At 45.2% G+C, this 18,522-nt stretch overlaps 1 long non-coding RNA gene across 1 annotated transcript; it reads left to right on the forward strand.

The window, feature by feature from the left end:
- The first annotated feature begins 1,421 nt into the window (after positions 1-1,421).
- LOC119316876 lies at positions 1,422-2,641 on the forward strand. Its single transcript, XR_005153389.1, has 2 exons — positions 1,422-2,104; positions 2,190-2,641. It is a non-coding gene; the product is annotated as an uncharacterized LOC119316876 (long non-coding RNA).
- Positions 2,642-18,522: the final 15,881 nt, after the last annotated feature.

The raw sequence follows: 18,522 nt of genomic DNA on the forward strand, positions 1-18,522 counted from the left end.
TCAATTATTTGAAAGCATGATTTTATTTTCAAAAGTAAGCCCACAATTTTCTAAAACACGTGATTTTTCCAAAATCATTTTTGAATTCTTTTTTCAAATGCACGAACGCTTTTTTGGTTGTCTTAGTTAAATGTTGTGGCCTAGCTCTTGTTGAACTAAAAAAGGCTACCAGTCCAGACTCGATCCCTCGACCTCGCATGTCCGAAACTAGGTGCTTACCATTTTGATATAGCTCAAATGTTATTTATATATGTTTTTCTCCTTACTAAAAATGGTAACGAAGTCTGGAAAACATGAAACTTGGCATGGTGCCCTCATACGACACATGGAGGTCGTGGTGAAAATTTCACAAAAGTTGTGACGTATGGTGCTTAGAAACCGGACAATCTTCGGAAAATAATTTAGGTTCAAAGAGATAACGGGTGAGGTTTGGAGGCAAAGCAACCGCTGCATCATCAGTTGGCCTTGAATTTTTTCTGTACTCAACATACACCATTACATGATCCATGTCAAAAATTTAGCATTTTTCAGTGTAAGTTTTCTCTATGTAAGTCAATTAGTGCATTTGTAGGCATTTAATGAATATAATTCAATTTTCAAATACAATTGAATGAAAAAGTTGGTGCCAATTATTTGAAAAATCATATTTGTGTTCTTGAGTCTATGTTTTGGCCCGATCCCAGAAAATGAAGGAATTCGAAACACGAGGGTGCCACGTCTTAACCCTGAACATGGAGTTTATTGTTTTCATAATTTTGGAGAATACAAATGAAGTATGAAAAATATTGGGCATGGTGCCCTCATATCATATAACCTCCAAAGTTTGTAGTAAAATGTTGAGAAGGTTTCATAAAAATTATGACATGCACTACATGAAAGCCGAAACATCTTTGATGAAAACGCATGGTTTCGACAAGGAATGATTTGGGTTTGATGGCAAAGTATTAGTTGCTTCCTTGTTTGTCAATAATTTTTTTTCTACACTCAAATATAAACCACTAAGAATATATCATTTCTACAGGAAATGGCCCAGCAATGTTTTCAACCTTAGTTGATATATATGTAGGTCAAACTGGAATTAATTTCAATGGACACACGGAAATTCATTTTATGGAATATCCTAGAAAAAAACTTGCATGTAGAATCTTACAGTAAAATTTTATTGTGATATATATTATAATTCTTTTTCCAAGTTACTCAACAAGGTTCCCTTATTTGGTTATTTGAATAATAAAAAGAACTGAATTCTGCGCTGGCCTCGCTATCAATAGAGGCCCACTTAGGTTTGCAGCCAAAGTGGCAATCCAGCGTGAGGCCAAAGCTGCGCTGTGATTGGTTGATCTAAGCGTCCCACGGATCGCAGATCCATGCCGTCTATACCCCTGAGATCCAACGGCAAGGAAACCTCCCCCTCTTTCTTGTGTTTCCTTCCGTCCACCCACGAGACGCACTCTTCTATTCCACTTGAAGGAAGTGGATCTCGGTTAGCCTCTTCCAGATCCCCCCATCCTCCACTCTCCCCATCCATGGTCGCCGCCACTGCACGAAAAAGGCTGGCGGCCACCGCAACGTCGCCATCCACGGCCATCTGCCGCAGCAACCACGGCCATCCACTCTCCCCATCCATGGTCGCCGCCACTGCACGAAAAAGGCTGGCGGCCACCGCAACGTCGCCATCCACGGCCATCTGCCGCCGCAACAATAGTCTCATCCCTTAGGCGGGGACGGCCCTGAAGGCGGACCTTTGTGCAGCGTCGCCTCTGCGGATGGTGGCCATCTTGTTGCAAGGGGATAACAGGTCCCTCGTGTGTGTTCCAAAGCTGGATGGGCCTGGCGCAATGAGTACGGACGTGCTCGAGGTGGAGTTTCGCCGCATCGGACGGGCGGGATCTCATCCTCTCTTTTTTTGAGGGAGATCTCATCCTCGATGCATTTTGTGGAGGCCAGGGGCTGCGTGCCTGCGAAGATATACTAACGGGCCCATGCATCTGGGCTGCTATGCCATACTAAGCCTGGTGCCATCCATTTGTCTCCACTGGTGACACTTCCGTCGCCTTGTCATATTCACCGACCTCGGCAGGCTGTGAGCCACATGTACCACCAGGTCCCTCTCCCACTGTTGCTTTTGATTTTGCCATCACATTCTTTTCTGATATTCCAAGACATTCTTATGGTTTCTCGACACGCAGGTAGTTTATGTTCCATGGAGTCTGCATCAGTACAGAGAAGTTGACGTTCAGGAGCATTGGTCTTGGTGATATGGTTGCGAAAATGGTCTCTCCCTCTAATGACTTTGGTGTGTACGGCCAGATCTATGGCCACAAAGGAACGGGGATGAACCTGTTTGATGTATGACGAGCGCCACCAGTGCTTGAGGAGTTGGAGAGTAGCTTAGTGTTTCGTCCGATGTTTGTAATTTGTAAGTTTTTAGCGATCTTTTTTAGCATTCTAGATAGACCACAGTTGCCGGCCAAAATTCTACACAGTAGCATCCGGTTGGATTAGCTATCGGGCGAGTGTTGTTCAGCCGAACATCGTCCATAAGTACTTTTGATCTTTTTTTCTGTACATGCGTATTTCCCGGGGCTTTTATGTAACAATTACTCATTTAATAAATAAAGATACATTTTTTTACAAAACATATCGCTTGGAGTGAATTAGTGGGCCTTAGATGGACCATAATTTAATGGGCCAAACTTTTAATTGGGCTGATACTATATGGGACCCCACTACTAGACCTAGTTGAAATTTAGTGGGTCAAGATTTTAAATGGGCTGATTACTACATGGATTGCCATGTCAGATTCATGTCAAATGATGACATGGCAAACATGTTAACGCCGTTAACAAGCCTGTTCGTTAAGCACGACGGAAGTAAATCCATGACAGCCAAGGATCGTCAATGATGGTACCAGGTCAAATTATGATGCGATATAGATGACGGATTTCATGTCCGTCATGAACGATCATGCATGACAGTTTTTCACCGCTCCATGACAGATTAGAACCATCATGTATTAGCAGATTTCTTGTAGTGGCGGCAGCGGTGCGGCGAGCGGGCGGTGGCGGAGCCGGGCGGGGAGGCGTGGGCGGCGAGGCCCAACTATGGGCCGAGGCGGGCCGGCCTCGGGCCCCGGCGGGCCTGGCGGCGGTGCGGGACTGGTGGCGGATGCTAATTCGTCGGGGCGGCAGCGGCGGACATGCCCGGACGTCGCGGACATGTCCGGATGTCGCGGACGCGTCTGGCGGCGACGAGAGAGGGTGGAACTAGGGTTTCGCCTGAAAATGGGGCAGAAGGGGCCTTTTTATAGGTAGAAGGAACTAGGAGAGTCCAAATGAGGTGCACTTTTCGCCCACACGATCGTGATCCAACCACGGAGAGCATGGAGGGGGTTTAGATGGGCTAGTGGGTTGTTGTGGAGGGGTGTTGGGCTGCAAAGAGAGAGGGGTTTTTACGGTTACCTAGTTAACCGTTGGGGCATCAAACGACCTCCAAATGGAGCGAAATCTGACAGGCGGCCTACTGGTGATGTACCAAGGCCACTCGACAAATCTCGGCCCATTCTAAGAACATTTTTCTCCCGCTCGCGAAACAAGATATGAGGGGTGCAACGGGTGCATGTGTGAGTGTCGGATTCCGAAACGGACAACAGGGAAAATGACCGGATGCATGAGACGAACACGAATGCAAATAGAGTTACAATTAAGGAATGTTACATCTGGGGCGTTACACTATCATTCGTGGAGGAGTTTTCATCGTCAGTCGAGCTCTCCATGCAACACCCTAAGCGAGCACCAGAGCTCCGAAAAAACTTGACGGAAAGGAAACCGTCCTCCATTAACTTAAAATGGAGGACGTGCCCTTCCGACAAGCTATGGGCACGAGCAAAAGTCTTCCATCCTCGACGGAAGTACATGACATGCATGAGGGGCGGGGAAATCTACATCCACTGGAATGTTGCCATTCCCGCAGCCCCTTATGTGCAGTTTCAACGCCCGCAGCTGCTCGAGCCTCATCGCCCTTGAAAATGTGGTGGGGAGACGGAGACGGTCGTGTGGGGGCTTGTACAGCCTGATGATGAACTCCAGGGGCTTGTCCCCAAAGTGGCCTTCCATCAGGGGAGGAGGGAGGCGCTGTCGATGACCTCGGCCACATCCCCTTGTGCCTCCTGTCACCACGGGCACAACCCACGCATCGTTAGAAGGAGGAGGGAGGCGCTGTCGAGCAGAAGTTCTTGTCGCCACTGGATCAACACCAGATCACCGACCTCTCGCCATGATAAGCAGAGGCTATGGTAAGAATGGGGGGAGGAGGATGTGGGGGAAAGCGACTCACCCCGCATCCCTTTTATAGGCGGCGACGGAAGGGGCTAGGTTTTTCCATGGAGATTGCCGCCCCGTTTGACCAATCCGGCTCCTCCTCACCATTAACGGCTTGAAGAATCAAGGCCGATCCTCTGCTCTAATCCACGACGCCTGGCTTTCTGGCATGGCACCTATTCCTGTACCCTCCGCATCCGCCACCAACCCTACGCAATGCATGTAGTACACGTGGCGGAAGCGCTTGAAGCGGAAAGAATAGTGGGATGGCAATTACTGCTCCGCAAGGTGTGGCCGATTATATAGCCTACTACAATTGGTGTTACACGACGCGCGGGATAACCGAAAAGTGACATCGGCTCATGTCAATGAATAAGCAAAGAAGATCTCAAAAGGGCAAGCCACCACTATGCTCCTGCCTGTGCACTGGTTAGGGCCTACCCCGATGACGCTCGGCGGCGCGTTCAGGCCAGGCCCCGGGGCTCCAATCGGTGCAACAAACCTTGGGTCTGTTGCCTAGACCATGCACATGCCTAAGGACAAGTTTGTAGCGCCCAAGATCAAACCAAGCACGAAGGGATCGGCTCTTTGAAGAATCAGAGAGCTGGTCGAGAAGATCAAGTCAAGCCATGGAGACAAGATGTCACTGAGGGAAAAACCTCCCTTGTCGGGCAGCCGAGCCTGACGGGGTTGGGATTACCCTAGAAGCAAGCCTCCAGATCATCCCGGTAGGCCTGCCGGGGCTTGCGGAGGCAAACTACTCTACCGCACCACCTCGAAGCGATGCACGTCATCGGTGAGTGCGGTGTCAAGCCCCTAGGTGACTAAGTGGCTGCTTCCTGCCACATGGCAACCACTTCCTACAAAAAACACCTCCAAATGACACCCGTCCTGAGACGTGTCAAGCAAGCAAGCGCGAAGCTGGCAAAACAACCCGACAAGGCTTTCTGGGCACACTGTGATGTGACACTAGGCGGCACATTTAATGCGCTCTGTCCGCCTGCAGAGTTAGGTATGATAGCACAGTTTGCTATCTAATCAGTATGTAAAGACTGATTTGCTACTGTGGTGACCCCTTTATCTATAAAAGGAGGCTCATGGCAATCGTAGAGAGGATTTGGACCCTCACACTTTCATACGCACATGGCTACTCTCGCCCCGAGGCAACCCTGTCGGGCAAGAGCGCCGCGTCTCCACCATCAATCCACCAAAGAAGGAGTAGGGTTCTACGCCTCGCAGCGGCCCGAACCTGGGTAAAACTGCCTGTGTTATCTCTGTCGTGCTGTGTTACGCTTCTCCCCTCTTTGTGAAACGTGACCATCCCCCCGCCAAACCAAAAGGGGCTCATGGCCCCATAGGTGGTCGTGGTTTTCCATGACATCTATTTATCCAATCAATCACAATTTTTATCCCGTCAACTTTACAATTTCTGGCGTCGTTACCCGAAAAGGGATTGCCAACCCCTTATAAGCGTCGGATTGCAAGTATTTGTTCTTTGTGTGCAGGTACCGTTTACATAGTGTTGCTTGGTTCTCCTACTGGATTGATACCTTGGTTTTCATAACTGATGGAAATACCTACCGTAGCTGTGCTGCATCATCCCTTCCTCTTTGGGGAAATACCGACGTAGTTCAAGCGACATCACCGCTGTGGCCGCAGCACACGCCACCGCAGAGGCGAGGAATGAGGAGATCTACGAGGAGTCCCTCCGATTCGAGAGGGGTCATGTGGAGCGGTAGAGGACATTCAAGGTGAGCGCTGCTAAAGGTGCAGCGGCGGTAGGCACTGGATTCTAGTTGTCCAGCTCGTCGGTAGGCTCCTCTTCCTCTGCCTCTTGCTGAGCGCGCTCGGCAGAGGAGAGGCTGCTGGAAGTAGTACAAAGCCCCTCCATAGCAGTAGTATTTAGGGCCCATTTTGTTCATTTCATATAATTATAGATGTGGTTGAACTGTATAATGTACTTAAAATTAGCTAGTATATATATAGTGGAACTGGCTATTTCAGTACGTGGTTGGCAACAATGGGGGAAAATTTTGGTCGGTTCAGCTATCGAGTTGAATTATTTGTATAAAGAATGACTGCTTAAGCTATGAATGAAATATGTGCTTACTGAATTTTAGTTGCAAAAATTAGATAGTGCTAGTGATGTTTAGCCATAAATTTTGACAAATGGCAGTGTTACAAGGTTGATAAAGGGCAATATTGCTAGATCAACAAATGTCAATCTTTCCAGTTTGACAAATGACAATATACCCAATATAACACCTGCAAATCTTACCCAATTGTATGTACCTGGTTGCACACACGTCATCCGAAAAAATCATTTGCATTTAAGGGATGCAGAAATCCTGCGTGCCTGATTTTCTCTTGGCTTAGTGGTGAAGGAACCATAGCTCTCGCTTTGCATACCGTCTATAATATGAACTGTTTGCAATGAAGAGATGCACAAATATTGTGCCGCAAATTTTCCCTTGGCTTACTGGGGAAGGACCATAGCTCCCTTTGCATACGGGTGTTCTATCTAAAACATTTGCGATGAAGAGCTGCACAAATCCTGTGCAGCACATTTTCCCTTGTCTTACTGGGAAAGCTGTCGGTTTGCATACGAGTGTTCTATCTAAAATGTTTGCTATGAAGATCTCCACAATTCGAGCGCAACACATTTTCCCTTGGCTTACTCGGAAAGCTGTCGGTTTGCATATGGGTGTTCTATCTAAAACGTTTGCGATGAGTGTTTTAAATTTAAAAACCATTGACGTTTAAAAAAAAGTTGTTTGATAAGTTTGTACATTTAGAGAGAAAAACAAAAGTTTGTTCAAACCATAGGTTTTCATTCAGTCACACTAAGACTTTATATTCATACTATCGAGATACAATACTGAAACCAAAAAAACTAATTTTGGCAGCGGTGAAGGTGGCATGCCGCGCCGGTGTTGTTGTTGTCATCCTCCGGGATGCTGTTGTTGAAGTCTTCAAGGTAGCACAGAATGTTCTTCACTTGGAAATCAAACATCCTGTTGTTGTGTGATCGATGAGCGGGGAGCGGCAAGACGACAACTCGCGGCGCTACAAGATAGCGGTTGATGGCGGCATCCCATGACGCTGAGGGGGCGTGCACACGGGCATGGGCAGGGCGGGTGCAGCCAAAAGCACAGGGACCGGCTACACGGTGGGTGCAGGGGCACGCACGAGCACAGGCACGCTGGCATGTACACGAGCTCGTGCGGAGCCACGGTGACCTTGCTGATGCCTGTGGCTTCCATCGTGGCGATAGTGCTCGGCATCTAGCCCATCAATGCTACGGGGATGGTCGCTAGCACGGGCGCGGGGATGGGAGCTGGGATGGGCGTGGGTGTAGCAACCGCTGTGGACAACTCGTCCAGGGCCATGTCCATGAGGCTCTATTCCTCCTTATTTTCTATCTCATCCAGCTCGGTATCAACTTCACTAAATTGGAAGACTACTGGCAGATGATACTTCTGCACCATGGCATTGGTGGAGGTATGCGGGAGGCGAATGGAGGCGAACAGTAAGGTTGTCCACATAAACAGCGGCTCGGGCGCCATTAATGGAGAGGATGCGAGCAAGGCGGGGGGCCATGGAAGTCAAAGGGCTCACCTCCCAGTGAGCCCGCGCAGCATACAACTCGCACGCTTCCTAATGAGCCCGCGCATTGGAGGACATCTTGCACGCCTCCAGGTCAGCCTGCGTAGTGGACTGCGCTCGCATGCCTCCTGTCTACTCAAGCAGTTGTCCGCATGGCACCTCCTAGTCATTATAAGTGTGATGTGTGGCATCACGTTAATGCTTAACAAAACGCCCATGATTTAAACTGTAGAAACGTTTGAGATGATAAGGTGGCAGCTATTTGTTTCATAATGCCTTTTTTGGTTGTTGATTTGAGTGCGCCTTCTTCCAAATTGGACACAAAAATACCATAGCATGTCGGGTGCCATTCCATCATAGCATGCCAAGTTTCATAAATTTCAGACGAGTTTTAGATTTACGATAATTTTAAAACCAATCATCTCAATGTTTGTGGTCGAGGCACGATGACGATGTGTTTGAAGTTCATTCCCGTTCTTGCATGGGACCTAATCATGCATACAAGGACACACATATGGTTTTTTAACCCAATTTGCTACACTGGAGCGTGTGCCTGTAGTTGAAATTTGAATTATGCACATAAAATGCCTAAAAAACTCAGTTAATGCATACAAATGTCCAAATGAACCCCGAATAATTCCAAAGTTTAGAATAAAACTCTTGTTGCTCTATGTTGTATCTAGAAAAAAATCAAGCCGAGAGGAGGCAATGGATGTCATTGCGTCCAGAAAGGCGACACACGTTCCCTACCGAAACCACGAGGCTTCTTGGGAGAAGCTCTGGTTTGTGAGAAGTGTATACCAAAACCTGCCCCAAATGAGACATTTTTTTACCACAGCATGTTGGTACTATTCCATAATAGCATGCCAAGTTTCAAGAAATTCATACGAGTTTTGGGTTTACTACGATTTTAAAACGAAGTATCTCAACATTTTGTCGGCAAGCAACGGTGCCCTGGTGTTTGAAATTCATTCCCATTTCTTGCATGGGACCTAAGCATGCACCCAATGACACACATTTGATTTTTCAAAACATTTTCTGCATTGGAGCATGTGCCTGTAGTTAAAATTTGAATTATGCACATACAATGCCTAGAAAACTCAGTTATGTATAAAAAAATCCAAATGAATCCCGAAAATTCCAAATTTTAACATGACACTCCTATTGCTCTATGTTGCCACTAGGAAAAAAATTGAAAGCAAGAAGAGGTAACGAATATTGTTTCATACACAAAGGAGGCACATTCCCTACCAAAAACATGAGGCTTGTTTTGAGAAGCTCTGGTTTGTGAGAAGGTTATACCCAAACTTGCCCCACATGGGACAACTTTTTACCACAGCATGTTGACGCCCTTCCATGATAGGATGCCAAGTTTCATGAATTGCAGACGAGTTTTGGATTTACTAGAATTCTAAAAATCATGTATCTCAATGTTTGCGGCCAAGCGATGGTGCCAAGGTGTTTGCCATTCATTCCCATTTCTTGCATGGGACTTAAGCATCCAACCAAGGACACACATTTGATTTTTCAACCCACTTATATGCACTGGAGAATGTGCATCTAGTTCAAATTTGAATTATTCACATAAATGCATAGAAAAACTCAGTTAATGTATAAAAATGTCCAAATGAACCAAAAAAATTCTAGAAATTAAGACAACACTCCTGTTGTTCTATGTTGACACTAAAAAATTTGAAAGCAAGAACAGGCAACAACTGTTGTTTCATCCACAAAGGTGACACATTCCCTACCAGAACCATGTGGCTTGTTGTGAGAAGCTCTAGTTTATGAGAAGCTTATACCCAAACCTACCCCAAATGGGATAATTTTTTTACCACAGCATGTTGATGTCGTTCCATGATAGCATGCCAAGTTTCATGAATTTTAGATGAGTTTTGGATTTACTAGAATTTCAATACCAAGTATCTCAACATTTGCTGGCGAGCCACGGTGTCGAGGTGTTTGAAATTCATCCACATTTATTGCATGGGAGATAAGCATCAACCCATGGACATATATATGATTTTTACAACCCACTTTGGTGCACCGGAGCATGTGCATGTAGTTTAATTTTGAATTGCGCACCTAGAATGCCTAGGAAACCAAGTTAATGTATAAAAATGTGCAAATGAACCGTGAATAATTACAAAATTTTAACAACACACCTATAGTTGCATGTTCACTACAGATAAAAAGTTGTAGCAATTCAAGCACGCTCCTTTGTCGTTGTGACCCCATTATGTGTTTCAAATAAAGAAAAAATCAAGTAGATCGCACATAGTTTGTTATCACCAACCGTGTGACATGCATTACAACATATCTTGGAGCACCGTCGGTGTAGTACGTATATGGCTTACACAAGAAGGTGCGTCGGTTACACTCCACAGCCGGTGCGTCAAGCACACTAGCTTGCTCCTCAAATATCTTTTCACTATTCAATCGTCACCGTTGAAAGATGGGGACATGGACCTGCGTCGTGAGGGCAACTTCGGCGGCCCACTCTGGCACGAGCACGGCTGCAGCCGCCATGCGCGAGCTAACAAGCTACGTGAGCGCAACCGTAATCCGCGACCGGGCGTCCAAGGCAGCCCAAACAGGCGTTGCTGCTGCTTAGGTGGCGACAACAACATCTTGACCGGGTTAGCAACTGGCGAGAGCGGCACAACAGTTGTCCGTTCGGCAGCGGTGGCCTTAGCCCTGATGGAGGCCGCCCACGCCCAGCTCATGGTGGTCACTGCACAAATCGAACGAAGCTTCTCTAATAACGGTCGGCAACCCATGTCCGAAGAGTTGGCAAACACCGAGAGCGTTCGAGCAGCCGTCGGTTCCTTCACGACATACCTTGCCACGATAGAGCCATCCGAGCCCAGACCACGGCTGCCCATGCCCAACTCGTGATGGCCTTTTCCAAAGAGATGGCGGATGCGGATGGCGAGATGCTTGCCGAGTATAGTGTGATGGATGTCATTTAGCCCCTTCCCGAGGAGTTTGTCGGGCGTGAGATGGACATGGAGGAGGTGGCGGAGATTGATGAGCGCCAGCCGGAGTAATACTCTTTGTTTAGTTTGGTCAGCTAACTCTGTTTAATTGCTGCAGTTGCTCGATTAAGAAGTGTGGGTGTGTTGTAGGCCCTTTTGTGTACCCAAATTATGCAATGACGTGGATGACCACTATAACCAGGGAAATTTCGACCAAAATTTGCACGTTCAAACTCATCACACATGGGGTAAGCTATATGAATCGTTTGTGATGTTCACATATCGTACATAGTCCCGAATAAGGGACCATGCCTGACGACACTTTGCGCACCAATTTTTCGCTACACCGAGACAAAAATTTTGGCTTCCATGGAAATATCTACCTCCCGCCCCCTCCCCTTACCAAAAGCCACATTTCCCCTGATTCCTCCTTCCTTTCCAAGTTCAAACCTTCACTCCTTGCTTCCAGTGCAACCTCGTTGCCGGCAACCCTCCTTCATGCTGCTCGGCCTCGTCGATCTAGGCAGGTAATCCACACCTGACCCCCATCCTCCTCCATCTACATCCCACATGCCCCGACCGCCGGCGCGGCACCTTCCATCCAAATCATCGACCCCTACTCCAAATAAGCACCTCCATAAGCCATGGTGCACGCAGTATAGCCATGAGCTCAAGGAGCATTTGGCAGCGGAGAAGCAAATCACGGCCGCACGTGCGGATGAGGTCGCGATGGCTGCATTTGTGCCGACAACCAGATCTTGGAGGTGCACCTCGCTGTCGAGGCCACTATAGATGCCTCACGCACCGATGCCGCAATGTGGTTGGTTGCTTTAAACGACAATCCATGGAATATTCTTGAGGCCACGGTCGGTGCCTTCGACGAAGACTACGAGGTGTTTTGTCAGCATGCCCATGCTTACCTCAACTCGAGAGGCAGCAAGTTGGTGCCCGGAGAGGATTAGGCAACTCACCACTATGAGGAGGGCACCCACGATGTGGAGGCCTCACCCTCTTCCTAGTCCAAGGAGCCAATCGTCATTGATATCTCCTACATTGAGGAGTAGCTTGTCTTATTAGCTCACTATAAGGACCTATGTCTAGTTAGCTAGCTATGCTGGATAAGCATGTTCAGTTTACCTATTACATGTGTTGCTCCTGCCTTTCCTTAACATACTCTAGTGAATTGTCCTATGTACTTTTACCATCTAATCTGATCCTCTAGTGTATTTGTTTCATATGTCGTGCGATGTAGTGCTCACTTATTAACTATTTGGTTAATTTGTTGTCGTGTTCAATTAACTATTTGGTTCAATTCTTCTGGGTGCAATTTTGTATTGTCTTCCATGTGTCAAATAAATCGAACTTGGCTGTACAAAATACATGAGAAACAAATACAATTGCTATATTTCCAAATTGTCAAGCATGCTTTGTTTGGTTAACTATCTGATCTTCTAGTATGTTATATATTGTGCAATGTGGTGCTCAGTTAATGTTTGGTTCATTTGTTGTGATGTTTAGTTAACTGTTTGGTTCAATTCTGCAATGCTATGTTCAATTGTTGTGGATGCATTTTTTTGTCTACCATGTGAAAAAAATCGAATTTGGCTGTACTAAAAACACATGAGAAACAAAAACAATTGCTATATTTCCAAGTTGTTAAGCATGCTTGGTTTGGTTAACTGTCCCATCTTCTATTAGGAGTATGTTATATTATGCAATGTGGTGCTCAATTATGTTTGGTTCATTTGTTGTGGTGTTTATTTAAGTGCTTGGTTCAATTCTGCAATGCGATGTCCAATTGTTGTGCCCAAATACTAGAAAGTGCAGCTGCACTTTTTGGTGAAATCGAGTGGACACTCTTGGACAACACGATGGGATAAATTGATTCCAGATTTAGAAAACTACCCACCTACCCATTCTCTGTATATGGAAAGATTCTTGAACTACAATATATTAAATTTCCGACGATGACGTAAACATGCATTAATTCTTGTGCGAGAAAATTCAAAAGGCTATAACTTTCAAACCGTGTGTCGGAATTGTGATCCGTTTTCACCGTTGGGTTCCTCGTGAAGAGCTCTTCAAAGCTAGATCCCATATGGACATGTTTTGATGATTTTTTCAAAAGAAACTTTGATGCTAGATGAGTTGAACCATGTGTATAAGTGAATTCGCCTTGTAGCCTTCTAATTAGTTATGTGTAGTAGTGTAATAGGTGTTTGCCATGGTTGCTAAGTTAGATACATCAAAAACTCAGTTGTCGACAGTTTAGTTGCCTTCCATACTGTGAAAGTTGCTTACCTAAAAGTGAAAAGTTTTCTAACATAGCTTCTAAGTTGTCTGCCTCAGAAACCAAGTAGCCTACTGGTACGTCTCCAACGTATCTATAATATTTTATTGTTCCATGCTATTATATTATCTATTTTGGATGTTTTATTTGCATTATTATGCTATTTTATATTATTTCTGGGACTAACTTATTAACCCATAGCCCAGTGCCAGTTTCTGATTTTTTTCCTTGTTTTTGAGTTTTACAGAAAAGGAATATCAAACGGAGTCCAAATGGAGTAAAACTTTATGATGATTTTTCTTGGACCAGAAGACACACGTATGACTTGGAGATGAAGTCAGAGGAGTCCCGAGGAGGCCACAAGCCACAGGGGCATGCCCCAGCAAGGCGCACCCTGAGGGCTTGTGGGCCCCTCGAAGCTCCTGCAACCCTAATTCTTGGCCTATAAATTCCCAAATATTCCCAAACCAACAGAAGCGTCCACCAAAAATACATTTCCGCCGCCGCAAGCCTCTGTTTCCAAGAGATCCCATCTTGGGCCTTTTTCGGCATCCTGTCGGAGGGGGGATTTGATCATGGAGGGCATCTACGTCAACTCTATTGCCCTACCAATGAAGCGTGAGTAGTATGCCATAGACCTACGGGTCCATAGCTAGTAGTTAGATGGCTTCTTCTCTCTCTTCGATCTTCAATACAATGTTCATCTCGATGTTCTTGGAGATCTATCCGATGTAATCTTCTTTTGTGGTGTGTTTGTCGAGATCTGATGAATTGCGGATTTATGATTAGGTTATCTATGAATAGTATTTGAATCTTCTCTGAATTATTATATGCATGATTTGATATCTTTGTATTTCTCTTCGAATTATCAGTTTGGTTTGTCCAACTAGATTGGATTTTCTTGCAATGGGAGAGGTGCTTAGTTTTGGGTTCAATCTTGCGGTGTCCTCACCTAGTGACAAAGTAGGGGTATCAAGGCACGTACTTGTATTATTGCCATCAAGGGTAAAAAGATGGGGTTTTCATCATATTCCTTGAGTTTATCCCTCTACATCATGTCATCTTACTTAAGCCGTTACTCCGTTCTTATGAACTTAATACTCTAGATGCATGCTGGATAGCGGTCGATGTGTGGAGTAATAGCAGCCAATATTCGTATTCATTGCCTTGGATATTGTCATAACTTTGCGTTTTTCTATTGATTGCTCAACAATAATTTGCTCACCCACCGTATTATTTTCCTTCAAGAGAGAAGCCTCTAGTGAAACCTATGGCCCCAGGGTCTATTTTCCATCATATATTTTCAGATCTATAAACCAAAAATACCTTGCTGCAATTTATTTAGTTTCATTTTGTTTTACATTTTAGTAATATTTTATATCTATCTCTATCAGATCTCACATTTGCAAGTGGCACTACAAAAAAAATACACTTTCGTGATGATACATGTTTGTCACACTAGGTCGCTTTTTTGTCATGCATGTACATCCACGACAAATTTATGAAAGAATCAAGATAGTCATACCTGTGCTGTCGTAGAAGTGTTCCATGACATTACCAAAATTATCATCACAGAAGTGTCCACTTCCATGATGATAAATTGCGCGTCACAGAAGTGCTTTCGTCAAGGGTCACTGACACGTGGCATCCACCGTAACAAAATGCCGTTAAGCTATCGGGTCGGGTTTTGGATCCGATAACTCGTTAACAACCCCGACCAATGGGGATTTTCCACGTGTAAAATCATCATTGGCTGGAGGAAACACATGTCGGCTCATCGTTGGGACAGATGTCAACCACTCATTGGACGGAAGGCGCCTATGATACGTCGACACGTGGCACGGCCCAACAGAGGCCCATTCCCGTGAAAAGGTCGGCCCGTTTGACTTGGTCAAAAGGTGGCGGGCCGGCCCATGGAAAGCTTGTTAACGGCCTGTTCGCATATAGCCCATTTATGGCCCGCTAACCCAAGGCCCGTTACGCCCTATCCGAATTAGGCCCAGTATTGTCATCTGGGCCATGCAATATGATTCCAGCTCGTTTTCACTTCTGGCCCATGTATGGCCCATGACGTCTTTCGTCCCATATGAGGCCCTATGTAACTCTTGGCCTATTAACGGCCCGTGGTGAAACTGGCCCGTAATGAACAGTGTATCACTTTACACCCATTAACGGCCCGTGGTGAAACTGGCCCGTAATGAACAGTGTATCACTTTACACCCATTAACAGCCCGTTATTCCGTTGGGCTGTTTCCAGCCCATGTTATCTTTCGGCCTTCTCAGAGCCCATTTATTCTTGGGCTCATTTCCAGCATGCGTTTACTTACGGCCCGTTACTGTCATTTTCTGCTTGTGGGCCAAATTCATCCGTGGTTACAGTCGGCCCGTTTGTGGTCCGTTAGTACGTTGGGCCGTTTTCATAGCGTCATCAAATACGGCCTATTAATGATGGCCCGTTACGGTCGGCCCATGAACGGACGATTCCAACTCTAGCCCATTTACGGCCATAATGCGGCCTATTATTGTCCCATGTTTGGCCAATCGATCATACGGCCCGTATAAGGCCCATTGATGATACGGCCCGTAGAAGGCCCATTGTTTCTACGGCCCGTAGAAGGCCTACTGTTTCTACGGCCCGTAGAAGGCCCACTGTTTCTACGGCCCGTAGGAGGCCCATGGTTATTGTGGCCTAGTTTTAAAAAATAGGTTATTGCAGCCACTAGTTAATCACGGAAAAAGAACTGCAATGGCTACAAGCAAACAAATAAACAAGACAACAAGGAAGTAAATAAGCAAGCAATTAACGATAGGCTAACATGGCTATTACACATATTACATCCACTGGGCATCAAAGTTCGCCACCAGTGCAAATATAGGGAGCAAAGCAGCATATCATATACACTGGCCGTCAAAATTGGCCACCAGTGCAAATAAACGCGGCAGCAAAACAAGAGCATAACTGAAACAACTTCAAAAGAGCTCAAGAAACGTTATCCTGGGTATCCACCATGCTGGCAATAAGCTTTGCAAGCTGATTAGCTTTGTCCTGTTTGGCGCTAAAATCCTCCAACGCTTGCCGTTGCACCAGAAAGTATGCATCTGAATGCTCTAGGGACTTCCACAGTCCTTCCACTTCTTGTCGCGGCACAGCTGATCGATGTCTTTCAGCTTGTAGTCGAGACTCAACAAACCGAACTGATTCAGACAGTGAGTTTGAATAGCTTGTGCAAGCGATAGTGGCCAGTAACTCCAACACTAAACCAAGACAGGATGTGTCACTATCCTGAACCTTATCTGCATTACTTCCTTTACCGTTGCTTAATAAGGCACTCTTCCCCAATATTCTGTCAGCATTCTAAAAGAAGAAACAAGCAGACACATAACAAGTTTAGCATGTACTAGTATATGAAACTCATTGCGGTGAACCAGTTCATTAGTAAGGTGGACAGGATTAAACTACCAAGTCTTCTATTGCCAAGTACTAGTACATAATAAAAGCATCAAACAAACATATATCTATGTCCTATGGTAGCAATGGAATCTTAAATTAGAACAATTGTTCTTCAGGTTTAGGCACTTGTTCTACATGAATAGAGTACAATAAGACGCAAGAATATAATACTTAAAAATAGAAAATGAGCTCATAGACCTTACCACATTCTTGGTTCGGGACCAGTACAGAACGAGGCATTCCCAGTCATCGTCCAGTAAATGTGTCTCAGGAGAACGTAAGGGAATTTGATGAGTTTCTTTGCCGGTGAAGTACGTTTTCTTCAGGTAATTCCGATACTGCCACCAAGAATTCTTGAAGATAACAGAGGTATTAGCACAGGTTACCTCATCCTGAGTTTCCAAATCGGTCCTTCTCTATAGAGAAAAATGGGAAAATTTGCTGTATTATAACCATCATGGAGGTAGGATGTATGGGACGAAGCAAAGTAATTGCCATGAATAACATTACTTACACATAACTCCTCGACAAACACCTGCAACTGGCATTTTCCTTCATCTTCAATATAATATTTCCAAGATGGGAAGATACGCACATACGATTTAACAACATCAAATGCGATAGATGCTAAACTACGACTAGCTGGTTGTGCTTCCTCCACAGGAATAGGCGTACTAACTAGTGGAGTTGGGGTTTGCCGTGATAGTACTGGCCCTATGGGCACTGGAGCTGCCTTACTAACTACTCTTGTTTGGGAGCTCTGTGGTGGAGATGGTGCTGTGTCAACAGGAACTGGGTTACTATCGGCTGGGGTTGGGGTTAGATTGGGTGAAGCTGGTTCTCTGTCCATTGTAGTTGGGGTACAATCTGCGAGAGTTTGGGTTATGTGTGGTAGGGCTGGTTCTTGTGCATGTACAATCGGGGTGCTATCTCCACCAAGAGGTAGCATTGTTTTATTTGAAGACCGTGTTTTTAGTCCGCTAGATACTGGCATCACTCGCTCCAATTCAAATGGCTGATAAACAGGAAACATAGTTGAATGTACAGACATTGTATGAGAGACAGATGCAATAGATAGTGTGGAAAAAAGAGGGCATGAAATAGTTGACATGTATATTGTTTAACTAAAACGGATAGCATGACATAATTTCACATATATGATGTCTATCTAAACTGGATAGCATAGCATAACATAATTCAAAGATACGATGAATAACTAAACATGATCACATGACATAATTCACCTACATGTTATCTAAGTAATCAGGATCGCATCATTTAATTCACATATGTGATTTATATGCTAAACAGAGGGCATTCGATATGATGTCTGAACTAAGAACATGGTGTTGAATATTGTGTATATGATGTCTAAACTATGCAATGCAAGACACCGTATGCATGATATGAGCAGTATAACCGTGCCAAGTTAGAGCGTACACCTCACCGGGGGAATAGAACTGGTCATCTGTCTCTGAATCCATCTCTGAGGAGCTATCGGGACCCAACAAGAGATCTGCTTCGACAGGTAGCACTGTCTTCTCGGAAGGCATTGTTTTCACTCCAGATTTTCCCATCTCCCACCCAAATGGCTGATTCACAGGAAGAGTAGTTTAATGTACAAACATTGTCGACAAATGGAAATGTAAAGAAGAAAATGATGGGCAAGATATCATTCAAATATATGATGCCTGGTTAAACATGATGACATTGCACATTTCACATATATTATGGCTGGCTAAAATACATGAGACTGCATAATTCCCATATATGATAGAGAAACTAAACAGGTGGCATTACAGAACATGTCTAAAAAAAGCAGATGACATATATGATGTTAAAAGTAGGCACTACAAGGCAACATATGCATGATATGAC

Source organism: Triticum dicoccoides, chromosome 6A, assembly GCF_002162155.2.
Source record: "Triticum dicoccoides isolate Atlit2015 ecotype Zavitan chromosome 6A, WEW_v2.0, whole genome shotgun sequence".
Taxonomy (NCBI): Eukaryota; Viridiplantae; Streptophyta; class Magnoliopsida; order Poales; family Poaceae; genus Triticum; species Triticum dicoccoides.